At 50.2% G+C, this 20,257-nt stretch overlaps 1 protein-coding gene across 6 annotated transcripts in view; it reads left to right on the forward strand.

The window, feature by feature from the left end:
- The window catches only part of MVB12B (multivesicular body subunit 12B), a 164,542-nt gene that overhangs the window by 112,712 nt on the left and 31,573 nt on the right, over window positions 1-20,257 (forward strand). The gene's annotated exons all lie outside the window — the stretch shown is intronic.

Below are 20,257 nucleotides of genomic sequence, written 5' to 3' on the forward strand. Positions count from 1 at the left end.
GTATATTCTGTACCTTCCTCTTTTTTTTTAACTTTTAAATCTAAATTTCTTCTATGACTTATTTTGACGTATGACATAAGATAAGGCTCTAACTATGTTTTCCCACATTATTTATCATTGTCCCAGCACTACTTATTAAATAATCTTTTTTTTACCAACTTGTTTGAAAGTCTTATATTAACCTCCTGTTGTCTACTATAATATATTTTGTGACTCACATCCTGTTCCATTGGCTTGAATGCATGTTCTAATGGGAGGATCACACCTTTAAGTATTATACATGTGTGTGTTTTGATATCTTATTACTCTTTGTAGAATATGTTCCTTGTAATTCTAGCCCAATTTTTTTTTTTACCCAGTTGAAATTTGAAAGCACTTTAAGTTCCAAGGAAAATACTTTCAAGATTTTGATTGAGGAAATATTGAAGTTATAATCAATTTGGGGAGAAGGATCATCTTTAAAATGCTTGGTCTTTCCTTCTAGAAACAGGACTCTCCATTCATTCAAATGCTCCTTTATATCATGCAGTAAAGTATTAGCGTTTTCTTTCTGATTATCTAATTCCTAGGTTTTAAATTTGTTATTGCTTTGCCCATTATGTTTTAACTGGGGATTGCCTTATACATATTTTAAAAACTACTGTTGGTTTTTGAACATTCATTTTGTAACTGGCCACCTCTCTGTTTGCTTGTTACTTGCAATAGCTTTCAGCTGATTTACTTGGGTTTTCTTGATAGACAACAGTGTCATCTGCAAATACAATTTTGTCTCTTTGGTAACATTTATACCTCATTTCTTTTTCTTGCTTTGTATTATTGGCCATAACATCCAAAGCAGCAGGTGACATTGCAATAGCTTGCATTCTTATCTGGTTCTTGACCTCATCAACAAGGATGTTTCTAGTGTCCGCAGTCAAATAGGAGGTTGGCTAGTAATTTAGGAGAGAGAGTCTGATCGTGCTAAAGGAATGATTCTTCCATTTCTATTTTCCTGGGAGTGTTTTTTTTTTTTAATTCAGACACTAATTTCAATTTTATATAAAAATAAATTCAGAATTTTTTAATACATTATTATATTCATTCTCATATGAATTATTTTATTTTGATGATTTAGCATTTAGAAAATTATTGCTGTATTTCTGAAATAAATCTTTACTATGGTACATTACTTATTATACTACTAGATTTGAGCTGCTGTTACTTATATTAGGATTTTGGTATTTTATATGTGAGATTGGGCTTAATGCTTATAGTAAGATACTATTTTTGAGTGATCAAAGAATCAGTTTTTTCTTTCAAATATCAGAACATTTTTAAAATAAGGTAATTTCTGTTCTAAAGAGGGGAAGAGAAAATGAAAAAAAATTCCCTATGAAAGCTAAATGGGCCTGGAAGCACTTGGGGGAAACAGGAGTGCTTTGGGAGGAAGGACAACAATTTCAGTTTCTTTCACAATGATTGATTCTTTTTTTAGGCTTTCTGCTTTTTCATGCGTCAGTTTTGTCATTTACATTTTCTTTGAAAGAAAAATCAGCACTTTCACCTAAATTTTAAAATTTAGTGGTACAAAATTGCACCTAAGAGTTCATTTTGATTTTAAAATTAATATACCTGTGGCCACATATGTCATTAATGGGCTTTTTCCCTCCCTTTTTCTCAGTATCCTTACTAAGGGTTTGTTTATCTTTTCAAGTAACCAGCTTTTGATATATTTATAAAGACATTTGGCTTTTGCTTTACATTTCAATTCTTAATTTTATCTTTATTAGTTCCTTTTTTTTTTTTTTTTTAGTTTCTTTTGGCTTATTTTGGTTTTTTTATAGCTTCTTGAGTTGAATGGTCACCTCATTTGGGTTCTTTTTGATTTTTAATAAAAGTGTTTAAAGCTATATAAACTTATATGTTGCTTTGATGATAGTCTGGTATGTAGTGTTCACATTTATAAGTATATAATAATTTTACTTTTGATTCCCTCTTTGACTCAAGTGCTAGAAAGCTTTTTTTTCTGAGTGGGATTTTGTTTAACCTTTTCTTAATTTCTAATTTTATTGCATGGTAGTCAGAGAATGTGACCTCTGTAATTTTTTATTTTTTCACATTTATTGAGTCTTTCTTTGTCATCTAATATATGATCATTTTTGTAAATGTCCCATTAACACTTGAAAACATGTCTTTTTTCTGTCAGGAACAGTGTTTGACACACACACTACTATTCTTTGATCAGGTAGGATGACTGGGGTCCATATCCATATACAGACATCCATCCATCCATTGTACTTGGCCAAAGAATGATCGCACTTATTGTTTGTAAATTTCTTCTTATATCATTATCATTTTGATCATTGGTTTTGTTTGTTTCAACGTAGTGTTATTCAGTCCATAAGGGTTTATGATTATGTATTTTAACTTTCATCAAAATAAGATTCCCCCTTTTGTTCCATTTTGAGTTTTGGGCCATAAGTTCTATAATGTTCTTGTCCCACGTTAGCTCTTGAGCGCTTTGCAAGCCCTGTGGCTGTGAGCTCAGCCACTCCTCCCTCTTCTCTGGCCGGGTAAGGCTCCCCAGGGTGCTGCCCACATGGGCCTCGCTTTGGGCTTCCTCCCTCCCCAGAGAGCCCTCCTGTCCACCTCCACATCCTCACCAGGAGCCTCCTCCCTGCACTCTGGCCCCAGCGCCTCCCAGAAGCCATCCAACCCCGGTGACTCCCATTCTCCTCTGGTTCCTGGTACAGGTGCATCCAGCCCACCTTTGTCCACAAGCGTGAGCACAGTCTCTCGAGCTCCTTCACAGGCGCGTCAGCTGCCCTGCATCGGCTTTGTCCACTCCTTGTGGACAGGAGCTCTGCTTTCAGAGCCTCCCAACTCGAGCCCACGGTGCCAGGTCCAGCCCTGCTCAGTCTTTCTGTGCCCCGTGGTTGCCTGGTTATTGAAGGGGCTGACTGCTGCTGCTGCACTCTTCTCTCCTTGGAGATCATCATCAAACACCAACTATTTCACTTTTTAAAAATTACTTCAAGACTCTGACTCTGAAACTTTGATCTCCAGGAGTGCTATTTAAGCCTTGCCAAATTCCCCGGCAGCACTCCAGGGACACACACAAGAACACCAGGCAGCAGGGCGTAGTGGAGAGAGTGGGGGCTTTGGAGAACCCGCCATCCAGGCAAGGCGCCATCCAGTAACTTGCAGGAGCTCTCGTTCAGGCTCACTGGCCTCCTGTTTGGGCAGGGCCCCCCGTGCTCCTGGCACACACGGGCCATGAGAATCTCTAGGCCACCCGCTCATTCAGCAAACAGCTACTGAGAAAATCCTGTGTGCCCAGCCTGGGGCCAGGTTTGGCTGATGACATGCACGGTACCTGGCAGAGCCTGGGGACAATGGCTAGGTGCTCAGTGTGCCCCCACCATCGCGTTGCCGTGACCACCACCGTAAACCTTCACATCAGACTGTGGAAATCAGATTTGTTCTTCGGTTCTTAGAGATGAGTCACTGGAGGAAGCTCGATGGCCACGGGCTCACAGCACAGACGTCCACAGAGCCATCCTGGCTGGAGTGGAGGGCGGGAGGCAGCCCCGGAGAGCCACAGGCCCTCTCTCTCTTAGGCTGTCTGTCTGACAGACAGGCCCGGCTTCCCTGGTTTCCTGTCATTAGCGTGGTCTCGGATGAGAGTGAATATGCCGGAGCCCCTCGTTGCTAAGGCTCATTTCCAGAGGAAGGCAGAGGCTCATCCTTCATGGGTAAAAGTAAGGACAGCCTGTAATTTGGGCAAATTTAGCCACTTCCTAGCTTTCCTACCCAGAGACACTGTAATATTTCTGAACCAACCCAGAAGGGCCGGCCGGACCCAGTAAGCCCTGAGTTCTGCGGGCACCTGTGCCCATTAAGCACACTGAGGAGGACGATGGCAAGGATCGAGCAGCCTTGCCACAGAGGAGCAAGTGACACGTGTGTCTGTATGGTTTCAGGAATAATAGTCAACATTCATCGAGCGAAATGCTCTCATACAGGATCTTATTTAACTGTTATTCCTATTTTATAAATGAGGACCAGAAGTTCAGAGAGGTTAGTGGGTTTCCCAAGGTCACACAGCAAATCAGGACAGTGCGTCCAGTGTGCAGAATTCTGTCCTAGCCTTTCACAGTCTTCTCTTAGTTGTAAGTTTCCCAGACTGGACACCCCATGAGGGAAGTGCTTGTCCTCATCAGTCTTTGTACCCCCACCTCCTGATGTGTAAGCGTCCGAGTTGACTGTGAGGGCTCTGCGGTCAAGGTCATATCGTTGCTTGGTCTCCCCTCTGACCGACAGCCTGTGCCACAGCACCGTGGCAGCAGAGAGGCATGGGCAGGAAAGCTCACTAGGTGACGGGCCCTGCTGGTCACCTGCCTGGTGTAGAGCAGAGACCCCAGGCCCTTCCTTGGAAGGAAGGCCTGGCCCCCAGGGAGGTTGTGGGAAAATTCCATTTCCCCTCATTAGGCAGCCTAACTGATGGCCTGCTGAGCTTGCAGATCTGTCCAGGGGCTGGTGGACTCTCCCGCGTGCTCCCCGAGCAGCCTGGGAAGCCAGCCCCCGTCGGGGTGGCACAGATGGCAAGCCCAAACGACAAAGTAAACTCCAATATGTCTTGGAGACATTGTCAGCCTGCAGCTTATTTGTCATGTCACAGCAGCCTCGTGGATGGGGGACACCCTCCTTCCCTGTCCTGCTTCCTCCCTGTGTGAGGATTATTTACAGGAAACTGGTTTTTATAGGGTTGGGGGGACGGCACAGACGGAGCATTTCCAGAACAGACGTTGGTCCTTTTCTTTCATGTTTGGGAAAGTGAATAATAATAATAACAAAACAAATGCTTACCCGGCATTTGTAGAGTTTCAGCCCTTGTTCTGAGTGCTTGACCCGAACCGTTTCTACTTGAAACAGCCCTAATGGGTGTAGGTATCACTAGTCCCAGTTTACAGATACAGAAATGAAAGCACAGAGAGCTTGGTTAACTTACCCACGTTCACAGCTCAGTCAGGCTGGTCCAACATCGACTCCTCACCTCCACACTCTAGGGTCCAGTGTGCGGTGGAGGCTGAAAGGGCACTTGCCCCTTGCTCAGGACTGGCACCTGGGACTGAGGCCCCTAGGGCAGCTGGGGACTCCCAGGGACTTCCTGTATGCCTGTGGGTGCAGACCAGCTGCTCCCCTCAACCTGAAATGGGAGGTGCTAAGGCAGGGGCCTCTGGACTGTGTGGCCTTTCTCCCACCAGTGGCAAGGCCCCTGGGGACAGGCTGTGGCAGGGCTGGGCAGAAATCTCCATGCTCCACCCTAGGTTGTGGCCTGGCTCCTCACTGGTGACATCTTGGCATCACTTGAAGGGCAGGGGTCAGAGGAGGAGTGAGGGGCCTGGGAGGCTGAATCACCCTAAACCGTGATCAGGAGGCAGGCCCCTCACCACCTGGACCTCAGTTTCCTCAGTCGTAGAAACAGAAATGGAAGCAGGAAAAGCCTCCTCAGAAAATACAGTGAAAATTTAATGAGATAAATGGCCTTGCAAGATGGCCTGGCCCATGGCAGGAGCAGAGAGTGGGCTGGGGGTGGGGGGTCAGAGAGGAGAAGACTGGTTTCCAGGGCCCCTCGGTACAATTCCCAGGGGAGGGACCAGCGGGGACATGCGGTGGACCTTGTTGGGGGCGGGGGGGGGGTGTCCTCAGAGCTGGCAGCACCCGTAGGCCTTCCGTGTCCGAGGAGGCGCCCCGGGCACCAGGCTGCGCGGCAAGTCTCTAAGAGAAGTAGGTTCAATTAAGTGCATCCCCACCCCCATAAGCAGCAAGAGTTCAAACATCCTGGGGGGCGAGGGGTCGTGGAAGCCAGGAAAAGGAGTGAGGTGGGGACTGCTCTCGTCTCCTGCTTCCCGAGCTGGGGAGAGAGAACACTCCGGGCCTGGGCTGGGTGCCCAGGATGTGTGTCCTGTGGAAGGATTTGTTTGTCTTTCTGATTTAGCTCTAAAGATGCCCCAGAACTCACAGCCTCTGGTCACAGGTAAGCAGTGAAAAGCCAGGTGGAATAGAAGGAGCAGATTAGGTGGCCGCGGGATTGCTCCGAGCTGTTTGCTGAGTCCCTGTGTAAATTCCGTGTCGGTTGGCTGTTGGGGACACCTGGGATGTCATGGGCTTGGCGGTTCTGAGAGTCACACTGATCCACTCCTCGGCCCCTCTTCCTGCTTATGTGAAAGTTGTGCGAAAACCGCGTTCCCGGCAGCCCCCTGTGCAAGGGGGAGGTCGGGGGGCAGCTGGTCAAAGCCTTGTTCAGACGTTCAAACTGAGGTGCCTCCTTTTTCTCTGGTAGAAAGGAGAGAAGCTGCCATGGAGGGCCTTCGTGTGCACAGACACCTGCATGTTCGTGTGGCCGTACGCACACAGGCAGGTGCACCCTACACACAACCAGGGCCCTCAAGTGGAATTTGCATTGTGCAGATGGGTGCAGCATGGTTCCTGGTGTTGGGGGGTGCGCCTTCCAGGCAGTCGTTTATTAAACTCCGAAGGCCTTCTCGCCACTTGTCATTCTGCTTGATTCTGGGCCGTAAAAGGCGGAGGAGATGGCCCTGCCCCTGGCCCTGGGGACTCTCCCTCCGTGAGACCACTGGGGTCAGCACAGCTCAGGTGTGTGCAGGCCTGGAGCTGGTGGGGTTGGGTGGGGGTTGTCCCCCTGCATGGGGTGTCCCTGTTGAAGCACTGTCTGTTTGGTGATTTGGGGACAGCTGCAGTAACACATTCCACAGGGCCCCCAAGTCCTGGAAAGTGGTTCTCTTCCGAATATTGCTGGAAATAGCAAGGCAGCTGTCAGCCTCTCTGTGCTGGGTGAATGGATGGAAAGTGTTTCAGCCTGTGGAGGACAGAGTCATCGGAGCCCATTTCCCCAAGGCCTGGGCTCTCTCCGACCTGTGTGTTTGGGGGTGTGGTGATTTGGGTTTGGGTGAGCTTTTTGGCTAAAGTACTCGGAAAAATAATTGAAATAGTAATTGAAATAGGGAGGAAGGAAGAGGAGTTCAAGGGTAGCTGCTGACCGAGGCCAGAATGAAAGAGCCATGAAGCACTTAGCACCACGCGGGTCTCTCTCCAGCGGGGTCTGCAAGCTGTGGTCCTCCTCTTCCTCTGGGACAAGTGACCTGCTGGTCCGGGGCAGGGAGGGAGGCTACAGGGCAGTGTGGCTTCGCCTTAAAAGCCCTGGACACAGTCACAGCTCTGCTCCTCGGACAAGCCACTCAACTTTGGAGCCCCAGCTCATCTCTGTCAGGTGGGGACTGTGGGGCAGACCAAGAGGAAGAGACACTGAAGTGCCTTGTCAGCTGTGGGATATGTGAGGAGGACGGGACCCCAGTTTCTTCAATGCAGTAGGATTTCATTGAGCATCTATTTTTGCCGGTGTCTGTGCTGGTGTCATGGACAAAACCTCATGATGGCGCCACCTCCCGAGAGCCCTCCTGCATCCGCTGGTCCTCGGTGCCCCTTTCCCCGGGGTGTGAGTTTCCTGGTGAGCGAGCAGGGGAGGGGAGAGGGCCTGGCCAGGGCAACCGAGAGGCCCTGCTTGCTGTCACCACTTGCCCTGTCACGTTCTCAAGTTTGGAGTTTTACTGTCAGCTCTGGTGTCGGGGATTTCAGTGACTGTTTCCTCTCTGCCCTGCGGACGCTGAAGGAACCGTGTGCCCAGCAGCACTGGTCCTTTGTGCTCTTGGTGGAAGAGGTCACACAGGCTTGGCCTCTGCTCACCTACGATGCTCGAGTGGTTTCTGTCTTCTCACGCATGTGCATGTGTGCACATGCGCACACACACACCCTGCCCCTCCTCTCTCCGGGTCATCAGTATCACGAACCCGGTCTCCATCGGGCCTGGGGTGAGAGTTCTCCAGGCCGTGAGAGGGAAGACAAACGTCTTTGGTGCCATCAGGGAAAACCTAAGCGAGGAGGAGATGCAGGAACACCGAGGGAGGCCCTGGAGACCGGCGTGCAGAGCGCAGACCTCCACCTGGTGCGGCTCACCACCCTTTGGCGCCTTCCCTGGGTCCTTTCAGCGGTTTGAAACCATCTTTCTATACTGAGACACCACCTTCCTGCTTTTATTTTCAAACTTCAAAGATTACTTTTGAAATCGTTTTTGCAGTGAAATTCCAAAGGTTTTACACATGTGTGAAAGGAGGAGTTTGGCTGTTAAAACGTGTTTGCTCTGCCCCTCGGTCCCTTTAACTACAAAGGTTCTGAGACCACCCCACTTTGTCCCTTAAATATTATACCAGCTACTTCACCACTCTTCCCGGCGTCCCCCCAGGCTGATTTCTGTTCGGCTAGCGCCTGGTGGGGCAAAATTGATTTTTCTTTATTACTGGAAGAAATACTCCGTGTTTGGGCACTGCTCACAGCCCCTCCACGAACCTCAGTCTGTGTAGCTGATAGCCGTGGTGTCTGGTGCCAGGCAGGTGGGATGGGCGCTGGTCACAGCCAAAGGGATTTCCTATCTCAGAGCAAAGATGAGTGTGCAGGGGCTGGGGGTGGGGCATGGTTGGTTTTAACCCCTGCATGTCTTTAGACTCACAAAGACCCAACTAAGTAAGTGGGGTGAGGGTAGATTTTTGAGCCACTAATGCTCTTGTGGTTTTGCTGTCATGGGTGATTTTGGGACGGTAAACTCTGATGGGTCATCTGGAACATCTCTTCCCAATACAGTAATTAGACTGTAAGTGTTTTTGTAGGATGATTTCCCCAAGATGGTCCCAAATGCCCAAATTTAAAAACAGCTCTTCTGCACATAATTTCCCCCACAAAAATCTAGTAAAAATGTAAAAGTGAAACGTGCTGGTGAACCTCTAGAGCTAATGATTCTATAACTAAAAACTGACATCATTTATAAAGTTTTTAAAATAAGTTTTGTCATTTAAATAAATTCCTCCACATATTACATCACAGTTAATAACGATCTTAACCATGGGTTTTGTTGCTGTAACAGAGAACTGGGCCAAGACCCAGGGTTTTCCTGATCGGGCTGTCGGTACTTTCGGCCGAGGCTGCCAGGCGGCCCCTTCCCGCTCCCCAACTCGGGCTTGAACCGTGGGCGTGAGTCTGAAGGCGGCTGCAGAGCAAAGAGCCCCTTGTTCCTAGGTCACCCTGAGCTTGGGTATCAGCCTTGAGGCGATATTTTCTTATGACAGAGGCCAGTCGCGTCTGCATCGGCCACTGCTCCTCCTCCGCCCTCAACATGGTAGTGATGGCCTCACCAGTGGCGGCATCCGCTGACAACGCTCCTCCAACTTCCCTTCGTAAAATACAAAAGAGACAAAAGGGCCTCTTGCAATTCTCAAGCCACCTTTAAATTTAGTCTGGGGCATGTTCCAGGGTCCCTGCTTCCTCTTGACCCTCCTGACCCACCTTGGGTTATACTTTCTGTGAATCTCCTCGCACCACAAGTCCACCAGCTCTTCACTCTCTCCGCGGTGAGCAGCCTCCCGTGGTCCCAGCCCCTCTCTCACTCGTCCCCGCCGAGCCGAGTCCAGCTGTGTCCTTGTCCACATCCCGCTCTGTGGCTGATGCCAGACCCCTCTCCTCGCCCGGTGATGCCCCTTCACTTCCTCAGACCTCGTTGACTCTCTCTTCCCTTCCAGCCGCAGCACCAGCAGTCGGCTCTTTGCTGGGGTCAATTTTTTAAAATACATGAGGAAGTTACTACTTTTGCAGGAGAGAAGTGGGGAGGATCCCAGTTGGGCTGAGACTCAGGTCCTGAGTCTGACACTGACTTGCTAGCCAAACGCCCCAATCATGAAATTACAGTTTGTGCTTGAGCAAAATGATAGATGACTCCATGCCACGGCGTTTAGGGGTTCTGCCAGTAGCAGACACCACGAGCATCAGTCTCGAGTACCTGAGGGGAGGCTGTTTCAGGGCAAGGACTGCTCCCTCTTCTGCGCTCTCTGCTTCTGACCACACCTCGGACGGCCTCGGAAACGCAGAAGGGTCGCATCTCATTCTAGAGGGGAGAGAAGAGGTGCTGGAGTGGCACCCCTCGCTCCTGGCCACTGCGGACTTCACAGGCAGAGCATTTAAAGCCACCTGGTGTTTTCACAACCCTGGGTGAAAATGAAATCACAGTTTGGTGCCCGTCCAACAGCCCGGGCGGCGTCAGGCTGAGAGCCCCAGTCAGCACGCGGGTTTGCTCTCGGCCAAAAACTGAACAATAAAAATAAGCAAGAAAAGGTGCGCTTTCAAAGTGTGTCTGTCAGAAGATGATTTGGAAACCCTTTCACAATAAGGACTGAGCAGATTGTTAATGACCCGTGAACTCGGATCCCCCAGGGCCCCCAGACCAGCAGCCTTGAACTTTCTTTCTTTGAGGTAGCCTTTGACTTTGAGTTCTGGGGTCCGTTCCAGGCCTCTGCTCAAATGGTTTTTCCACTGACCCAATAAATGATTACATAGCAGTCGGGAGACTCATATTCAACACCCGCTTTTGTTACTGGCCCGCTGGGTCGCATTGAGCAAGCCAGTAAACCTCTCTGATGCCGGTGTCGTCATGGTGAGACTGGGACAGGGTCAGCCTCACAGGCACAGGGTAGAAACCAGGCTACAGGAAATCGTGGTGTGCGACTGGGGGAGAGTTGCGAGGCCCCGCAGGTGTTCACACTGTGCTTCCCAGGACTCCAGTGTCTGCCTTCTCCCTGCCCCGGTTACGCCCTCTGGTCTAGAGCTTTGCCCACCTGCAGGATTTCTGTTAACCCTGAGGTGTCCGGCCCTTTTATTTTTTTTATGTAATATTCCCCCTCCCCAGGACTTTAAAGAAACAGGCCCCTGGTTTCCCAACGGCCTTGTGTTTCTCGCCGACCCCCCTGCTCCTTGCCTGCAGTTTCTCCTCCCCAGTCGCAGCAGCAGCCCTAAAAGCCTGCTGGTGGAGAAACCACTTACATGTGTCTTTTTAAGCTGTTAGTTTCCATTGAAATGTGTCCTTTCACAGTTTGTTCTGACCAAAGGTTCCCTTTACAAAATTCAAGGCAGATTTTCAAGTGGCTGGAAGTCATTACTCCAGGAAGCACAGAAAGGCTTAAGAAGGAAACTCAAGAGTCGAGTACAAGTGAGAAATATGTTCCTTAGCTTCAAGATGTGAAGAGCTCACACTGAGTTAAAGAGAGAGAAGAAAGCCTTCTGTCTGGATTCCAGAAAAGACAGTCACAAGCTTTGTGAATCTTTTTTTCCTACTACTGAAGATAAAAGCCATAGAAATCCTGAGTACTCAGAAGACTCACTTTGGATGGAGACACAAACCAAGGACCTTTCACCTTGAGAGTCTTAGAGGCTCAGTCCACCGCCATCTGGACCACAGAGAAACCCGAGCTTGGGTTACATCGTAATGAATAATCCATTAGTGGGTAGAGTCCCTGGTCGTACTTTGGCGGTGTTTCTTGGCACCAAATTTTGTAGGAGTGTCAGGAGCCTGGCCTTCTGATCTAGATGGACGGGGTTACCAGCGCGGGCTCGGGGCACGGCTCCCTGGCCTCTCGCAGACATAGGACAGGGTACACAGGGTTGTGGCAGGGGAGGGTCTGGGCACAGTGCCTGGCACTGAGTCCAGGGCTCTCACCAGGTGACAGCTGTGACCAGTGCCACAGTGCTCCCTGCCCCGCCGTGTCGTTCCTTCCAGGTAGCGGGGAGTCCTGCTCATGCAGAAAAGCTTCACGGAGCGGTGTCCCTGAGACCCTTGCGGTCGTTTGGGCCACAAGGCCCTCAGTGAAGTGCTCTCGGGCACTTTCCATCTGGGGCTCCTACTGGAACCACTGTTTTTCCCCTGCCTGTGGCATCTGCGGTCTCCTGTAGCTCAGTCTCGGACGCTCTGAAGGATGCGTGCCTGCACTCTCCCAGATGACCCTGTGACACATCTCACAGCCTCTAAACCTGGCCAAATTCCTCCCAGCCACGGTCGCTCACCACGGCTCTGCTCACACCTCCCTGGTGGGGCAGGAGGAGGCTCTGCTCGCCCTGTGGGGCTGGCAGTCACTGCATAACAAGGCAGGTCCTGGGCGGAGGCAGCCTGGGGTCTTAGAAAACCTGGGCTTGCCTCCGACTTTGCGGCCACCTTGCTGGAAAGGTCTGTGTGAAAGTCATGAGACTGGCCCGAGTATCCCCACCTGAAAAAGGGCATTCCACAAAACAGGCGACCAGACCTCTGACTTGGACCTTCCCGTGTCCTTTGATTTGTTTCTCCTCGGAACTCTTGCCTCCCCTGTTTGAACTCCCGACAGGTGTGCTTTCAGTCCTGCGCTGTGCCCCCCACATGCCCTGCTTTCCCTGCACTTCCATCTTCTGTGGAAGCAGCTGCTTGGACTCTGTTTCTTTCCACATCCCGTTTTGTAGGAGAGGAGATTAGAGGGAGCCAGGCGCAGCCAGGCAGCTGATGTCAGGGCCAGAAGGGTGGGCATCCTCGTCCAGGGCTGTGGAGGTGGGCAGGGGGCCAGGTTCCGGAGAGATCTCTGGGTAGAATTCAGAGGCACTGTGGTGTCACTGGAAGCGCCAGGCTTCTGGGTTTATTCCTCCTCCTTGTCCTGCTGGCCTTGTGCTCCTGGGCAGGTTGCTTAACTGCTCCTCGCCTGAGTGTTCATTGTAACCTTGGGATGATGATGATTTAAATAATAATAATACATAAACCTCGGGCAATTGTCATGAGAAATCAGTCAGTACACAGAAAGCACCTACACCAGGGCCTGGCACAGAGCAGGACTTCAGTTACGTGTGAGCTGCCGCCACCGCCCTCTATGGGATGTAGAGGACTGATGACAGGTGTGAGAGGCGGGGACAAGTCCCTGTTGCTCCAGGCTCCTGGACCAGACATCCACGTGGGTGGCAGAGCTGTTCCCTGGGATTGGGGAAACAGAAACAGGAAGCTTGTCGGGGAAGAGAGATCCACCCTCACTTTCTTCTTTTCCCAAGGAGGGAGGAACAATGCCTTGTCCCCTCGCGGGCTTGGCCACGTGCAGGCAGAGCGCCCGGAGATTCCCGCCCGCGGGCTGTGTTGTGGCTGTTGGGGATTGCTGTCTGTTGTCTCTGAATCACACTGCTGGGGAGTGGTTTACGTAGATTCCCAAGTTTGTAATTAAAACAATTGAGAAACAATTTTCACTATATTAAAAAAAAGAAGAAGAGCTGAACAGGAAATCTCTTTTAAGCAGATGTTGCGCTCTGAGTTCTGTAGAAATATTATTTTTTCATCAACCCAGCACGGTTATCTCAGGGCTCGAAAGAAACTAAGGGAACATCTTTCCTCCTAACCCAGCGGTTTTTAGCTCCTAATATCATTTCACATTTAAAGGTGACAGCAATATCTTTAACGTTTTTCTATTGGATTAATAACGTTTAATGTTCAGAGCAATAAAGCGAAATGTTTTCGTGAGGGTGCTTTATGTCACTAGCAGAAAATTCAAGTTAAAAAAAAAAAAAAAAGACCACACACACAAAGTAATAGATGCTGAGAGCCATAAACTCAGAAGGGAGCTGGGTGTGGAGGTGGCTCCATGGAGCCTGTGGATGTGGGTGCGCTGGGAGGGGCTCCTGCGCTCGGCAGTGAGCGCTCGGCGCCCTCGCCCACTCCCCCAGCCATCCGTCTCCCCCTCAGCAGCAGAATATGACAATGTTAGCATTTTTCATTTCCCTGACGTTACCATTAATAAAGCAATGATCCAAAAGGGGCTTTGCTGAGTCTGTTCTTATGCTCCCATCACTCACGACTAGATAATTTCACACAGGATCGTTTTAAAATTAAATGACGATAAAAATGCTCTGCTGTTCTGTGTTCACCAGTTCATAGAAGTCTATCAAGTCATTAATGTGTCATGACAAACTGCTGGATGGATACAAGAGTAATTAATTATTTGAATAAATAACAAGTTGAACTTGGGGCTTTGAACCACAATGACACACGCATCCCATTAAGGGCGTCTTGGCACCTTTTCAGGGCACTGGTATGAAGGGTTAAAAGGCAGGCCAGGGTACTGGAAATGATGGAAAACAATTTCGTAAACACAGGGTAATATTTTACAGGGAGAGAGCCAAAGTGTCACGTTTCCATGCCCACATGGGGTTCGGTGTTAAAAGTTCTCTGGCTGTGGCCATTTCAGGATCCCACTTCATCAGTGATGATTCCAGAGAACAATTACACAGATCTTCATCATCACCATTAATCTCTGCATATTTTTCAAGATAATTGCAGCAATTATTATTTGGATTTCTCTTTCATATGCCCATTGTGGAAAGGAACAAGTGCTTATTATGCTGGATAGTTCAAAGAACCTCGGATTCAAATTCTTTGTCATCTCCGTGCTCATTATTCCAACTTGTGTTGCTCTGAAAGTTCATCAGCTCCAGAAATTAGAGCAATGTTATTCACAGGCTCTATTATTAAATCTCAAGGTAGAGCTCAGACTGTGGTTAGCGTGGAAGGCTGAATTGTTCGTTGGTGGGACCGCTGAGTTCAGTTGGAATTACTGTCAGGTGGCGGGAGATGCCCGTGACAGGTGGAGTTGGAGACAGGTGGCAGCCTCACACCTACTCTCCGTGCTAGACTTGCAGCATGAGCTAACAGCCAATATTTAGGGAATGCATTTCTGTGACATGCCCTTTAAAGGTTAATATTAAGTCTGAAATCTGGGTGATTCGTGGCATCGTGCTTCAGAGACACGGCCGCTGGGTAGAAGGGAGACCCCCTCCCTGTATTCCAGATCAAAGCGGGTGTCAGCCCCGGTGTCAGTTCTGGACCAGGATGCTCCCTCTCCCTCCCATCGCCACGGGCCAGGGGGCTCGTCCACTGGAGCTGAGTTTTAGGAACGTGATGTACTGCTTTCAGGAGAAGCCATTGCCCAGAGAAAAGTTCCTCGAACGCTCTGCTGATGGGAAAGGTACCTCTGGGTGGGTCAGTGTGTGTCCTGTGCCCCGTCCCAACTACGGCTGTCACTCCACACCCTCTGTGGGGACCAGCAGCGCCTGCCTACCTCAACCAGATGCTGCGAGTCTAGCTGCATGAGAGGGGAGGAAGGCCAGGCCCATGGTTTTGAGCTGGGAGGTTGTGTCTGAGCTCTCTGTAAAGTAAGAAAAACACAAGACGTAGAAATTGTTTTTCCTCTTCAAATTAAGTTTTATTATAAAGTTATGGCCTGGCAGGAATGAGCAGTGCAGTCCTGCACCAGCAGAGTTGGGAGTCCAATGGCTGTGAGACTTTCTGTGGCAGGTCCCTCTTCGTTGGGTCCGTGTCTGTTTTTCCCTGTGGCTGCGCTTTAGGAATCACGGGCAGCTTGGGGAGGACGAAGCCCGGGGCCGGCTCAGGCAGCGGCTGTCCCTCCAGGGCCCACCCCCACCCCGGGGCTCGGGCCTTGGCTCCAGGGTGCTCGTCCTAGGCTCACTCGGAGGCGCCCAGGGCATGCGGCCCCACTAGCCAAGGCTGGAAGGTCTCCGTGCTGTGGTACAAACACACATCTTGTGCCAGTTTTCTTTAACCTGTGGGCCATCTCTTCAAACCCTAAAATTATTACAAGATTATGCCTTTCCAGTTTGTGTGATGTTCAGGCCTCCTATTCTGTCATTAAAGTACTTGGACAAACAAACAAGGAATTAGAAGCATATGCTTTGATCTTGGAGTCAGAAGAAAAGGCGTTAGAATATCCTTTTTCACAGAGTCCTAAAGAATCCCCATCTCAAAACACAGCTTTCTTCTGGACAGTGGCCTTGTGTCCATCACCGCATCCTTGCAGGCCCTGGGCGAGCATGGAGCTCATAATCCGGGGAAAGACGTGGGAACAGGAGATTAGAGCACAGGAGCAGGGGGAGCACAGCCCCTGACTCCGAGGAGCCAGAGCTCGAGAGGTGCCCCGAAGGGGAAACTTTCAGCTGGTTTGGGGGGTTCCCAGGCAGGCGTAGGCTCTCCAGGCCGAGACCGCAGCAAGGAGAAGGGCATATCACATACAGGATACACGACTTGATGAAGAAACAGTGGGTAGGTTGGGGTAGCTGGATCCCAGGTGCAGGGAGCTGGGCTGGCAGGCAGCCAGACCACACAGTTAGGCTGGGGTCAGCCCACGAGGGCCTGGACTGAAGCATTTGGACATCACCCTTTAAACTTTAGGAAACAATTGAAGATTTTAAGCAAAGGAATAGCACAGCATTGAAAGCTAACTCCAGAGATTTCTGGGGTGGGGATGTCTGTCTCAGCCACGAGTGGGTGAGACACCCACATGATGGCTTCTTAATGTCTTCCAGCTCTGCACACCTTCCAGTCAGGTGCTCACCTTCTTGATTTTACCTTTCTGCTTCAGTCCTTGGATGACTTCTTCAGGCCACATAGGAAGGTGTTCCCACCTCATCCTTGTGTAGCAGGAAGGCAGTAGGAAGGTCTGCCTTTCTGCACCGGCTTTGTGGCCCTGACCAGTCTCTTCCCTCCTGAGCTTCAGGTCCCTTTGGCAGAGTGGGGATGGTGACAGCTCTCAGGGCCCCTAGGAAGTTTAAGTGGGTGCGTGTGTGAGTGCCCAGACACCGTCCCTGACACAGTGCTCTCCAGAGTATGGGTGAGTATTGGTTGCAGACACCGGACGACCTGGGATACCTGTCTTTGCCCTTTGGTTCCGGGGGTAGCATCTGGCCCAGAACCTATAGCAGACCTCTGTGAGTGTTGCTTTTGAGAGGTTTTTGCATAGAATCTAGTTGAGAGCTTAAGAAATCAGCTGTTGTCCACAATGAGCCAGCCTCAGTGGATTTTGAAAATTGTATCTTCTGAGGTTTAAATCCAAGTCTCAAATCACCAAAACATATTTAATACTTACAGTGATTCTTATCATTTGTGAGACTGAAGGCTGTCAGAGCTGGGAGGGATTTTTAACGTCACCTGATAGCCCAGGGCTGTGCAAACCTAGTTGCACATTAGAAACACCTGAGAGCTTTGAAAAACGACTGACCCCCCAGCCCCACCCCTCAGACCAAGCAAATCAGACCCTCCGGGGCAAGGCGGGGGGACAGCGGGCAGCAGCAGTAATTTTCTCAGGTTGCCAGATGAGCACCAGCTGAGTGGCTGACCCAGCCCCGCGTCCACTCACAGATGGGGACGCTGAGACCTGGCTGACCCGCACGTGGGCCTCCTGACTCCGAGGCCAGTCCCTCTTCACTGCTGTTTATTCGACAGGTATTTATTCTCAGTGCATCGTATCCAGAGGTCCATGATGTTGGCACAAACCAGTGTTGGTGAAGTTATCTGGGATCACCTGGTTGAAGTCCTGTTCGCCAGGTTTCTTTGCTATAAAGTTTCTATCTTTCCTTTCATAATTGATATGTAATTTATGAGAAGTACACATACATGTAAATAGTTCCTTCCTTGTCAGATTTTCACCTGCTGGCTTGACTTTATAACTCTGTCCTTCCTTCAGTATTTCCTAGATGGCATTTTATCATAAGGAAGAGCTTCCCCTTGTTCCCAGTTAGGTTTTGGGGTGGACTGGTGGATTCTAATTCATCATTATCTTTATTTATTTAGATGCTCCAATTGTTTCCATGTTTAGCCAGTGGGAGAAGCTGGCTCCTATGTCCTTGTGCTGCATTTCCATGGTTCTTTGAGAATGTCTTTACTTTCTGGTGCAACATGATGTCCCAGGCGTATTCCTTTCCTGTCCAGCCCCGAGTCAGCTGTTTCTCCAAGAGCCCCGCTCCCTTTAGAGGAGAATCCATGAACCGAAGTCTAGCCCTCAGTGTGCTCATCACTCTTGAGGTGCCCCTGCTTCTGGGCCCCCGCAGATAGAAATATGCGCATGTGTGTGCACGTTGGAGCACATTACATACGTGTAGATGTGCGTGTGTGTACACATGCTTCTACAGGAGTTACATGTCTCTATCTGTTTATTAAAACCACATTTATACTGACACCTCCAGTTTTTGATCCGACGTCACAGAGTACATTTCTGTCCTCTTCCTGTTCATTGTTTTGCCGACTTCTCTTCCTGGACCTGAGCGTTAACTGTCAGCATTCCTCAGGGTGAATCCTGGGCCTCTCTCCTCACCGCGGTGTCTTCCCAGAATATCTTACCTTTTCTCGTGTCCTCTGTTATCACCATGCTGGTGACTCCCAAACACTTCCTCCGGCCTCACTTCTGTACGTCCACCCGGCGGTCCTCACCAGTCAAGCCTGCATCCTTGGCCGTAATTCCCACCAGAGTTGACCAGTCTCTTCCCTTGGATGTCTCATGAGACCCTCCAACCCAGCGCATCCAGAGTGGAACCCACCGGCTTACCCCTGGGCTTTCCACCTGCCCCCCGACCCCCGTGTCAGTACCTGGCATCCCATTCTCCCAGCTGTTTAAGCCAGAACCTCAGACTCACCCTTGAGCCCTCCTCCTCCTCCCTTGCCCGTTGCCAGGTCGCCTGACTCTGCCGTCTAAATATCCCTCCATCTGTCTCCTCTCCTCCATTCGTACTGTCACAGTCCTAGTCTGGGCCACCAGCAGCCCTTGATTTACTGCCAGAACCTCCTCCCGGTGACCTTGTCTCCAGCCTCACCCCTCTAATCTGCTCTTCTCCAGTCTGGGAGACGTTCCTAAAACATATATATGTTCTGTCTCTCTCCAGCTCAAAAACGCTTCAGTGGCTCCTCAGGGACCTCACAGTGATATTCGGGCCACTTTAAATGGCAGTCAAGGCTCCTTATGAGTGGGCCCTTGGTTGTCTCTCCCCCTGACTTCTGTGCAACTGTTAGAAAGACTGAGCTGGATCTCCAGCTGCCCTGACACGAAGTGCTCTGACAGATGAAAAAAGTAAATTGTGGAAGAGTTAGTTAGGCTGTTGATGCTATTTTTATTAAAAACACAAACACGTACCAGAACAAGTTCTGTATTTTTTCCTATACCAGCAAACACATACATAATCCCATAGGAAGCAGGCTGGGGGGACCCCAAGGACTGTGCAGAGCACTGCCAGGCTGTCGCAGAGGAGGGCTCTGGATTCAGGGGCACCTTAACGTAGCTGGACAGTTGGAATTGTTTCTTTAGAAAATGTATTTGTTTTCTGAAGGGTTAAAATAAAAAAAAGAAAACTTAAATCTTCCTGCCTGGGGCCCAAGCCCTGCCAGTGGCCACTGCCCCTGACACGTATCTCATCTGTGGCAAGGCTTTGCCTCAGGAACAGGACAGGGGCTGTGGATCCAAGTGCTCAGTTGAGACCATGCCCGCCTCCCGGAGCTGTGGGGCCGTTCTTAGTTGCAGTACCCCTGCCTTGGGCCCGCAGTTCTGCTTTTCATTCTGCGCCTGCAAAGCCCCTCTGGTTGGTTTCGTGCTCACGAAGGAGTGTCTGTGCATCCACTGTGGATAGCAGGCGTGAACATGTGGTGGTGGGGCCTCGCCCTTCAGCAACCAGAAGGTGTCACCTGACTGGATCTTATCCTTATGTTGAACAAAATGCAGCTGGTCTCTGCTCCAGGCCAGTAAGTTCTTAGAAAGTTTTTTAAAGCCTTTCTGTAGCAGAGGGAGAAGGTTCTGCTTCGTGTTTTTGGAGTCTCGTGGGCGTGGAGCGTGGGGCAGCCCCACCTGGTCCAGCCTCTGTGGGCCCCACCCCACCAGCTCTCAGAGAGCCACGCAGGGCCCCCCGAGGGGGCTGCTCCCGAATGGGGGGGGGGGGTTGGAGGGCTGGAGGGCCCTCAGGTTCCTCCCAGGATGCGGGGACGTGGAGGGGTGAAGGGGGCCGCAGGACGGAAGTGACAGTTACTGTCAGGTATTCTGTTTGGGGGAAGGGAGGGCAGGCAGAGAAATGAGAAGTAGGGGTGGCTTCCGAAATATCCACGTGAAACAGAACCTCAGAGAATATTCATTTGTGGTGTGAAGGCGCCTTTATCAGAAGAGTGGCATTTCTGACTAACGTGGTGAGTTAGCCTCCTGGCACCCAGGGCAGTATTCTTCACTTTGCTTTGGGGTCTCTTTCTCAGGGGGCATTCAGCACCTGGACCCCGCTGGGGCCTTGGACTGGCAGCTGAGCTTGAGCTGGGACAGCGGGGATGCAGAAGCCAGGAGGGCCGTGGTCGGGGCACCCAGGGAGGCCCTCCCGGGCAGGCCTGGCTTACACGGTGCCAGAAGCCTTCAAATCGGGAACCACAGCCTCGAGTTACATCATTTAATGTGGATGCGCTTACAATTTCATGAAAAAGCAGATAAAAAGAAGGTCTGTGTGGAAGGGCTTTTCCTCTGGTACAGTGGTGATGGTGATGATGACCATAACCGAGCAGTTAATTTGT

The sequence above is a fragment of the Camelus bactrianus genome, chromosome 4, assembly GCF_048773025.1.
Source record: "Camelus bactrianus isolate YW-2024 breed Bactrian camel chromosome 4, ASM4877302v1, whole genome shotgun sequence".
NCBI classification, from domain to species: Eukaryota; Metazoa; Chordata; class Mammalia; order Artiodactyla; family Camelidae; genus Camelus; species Camelus bactrianus.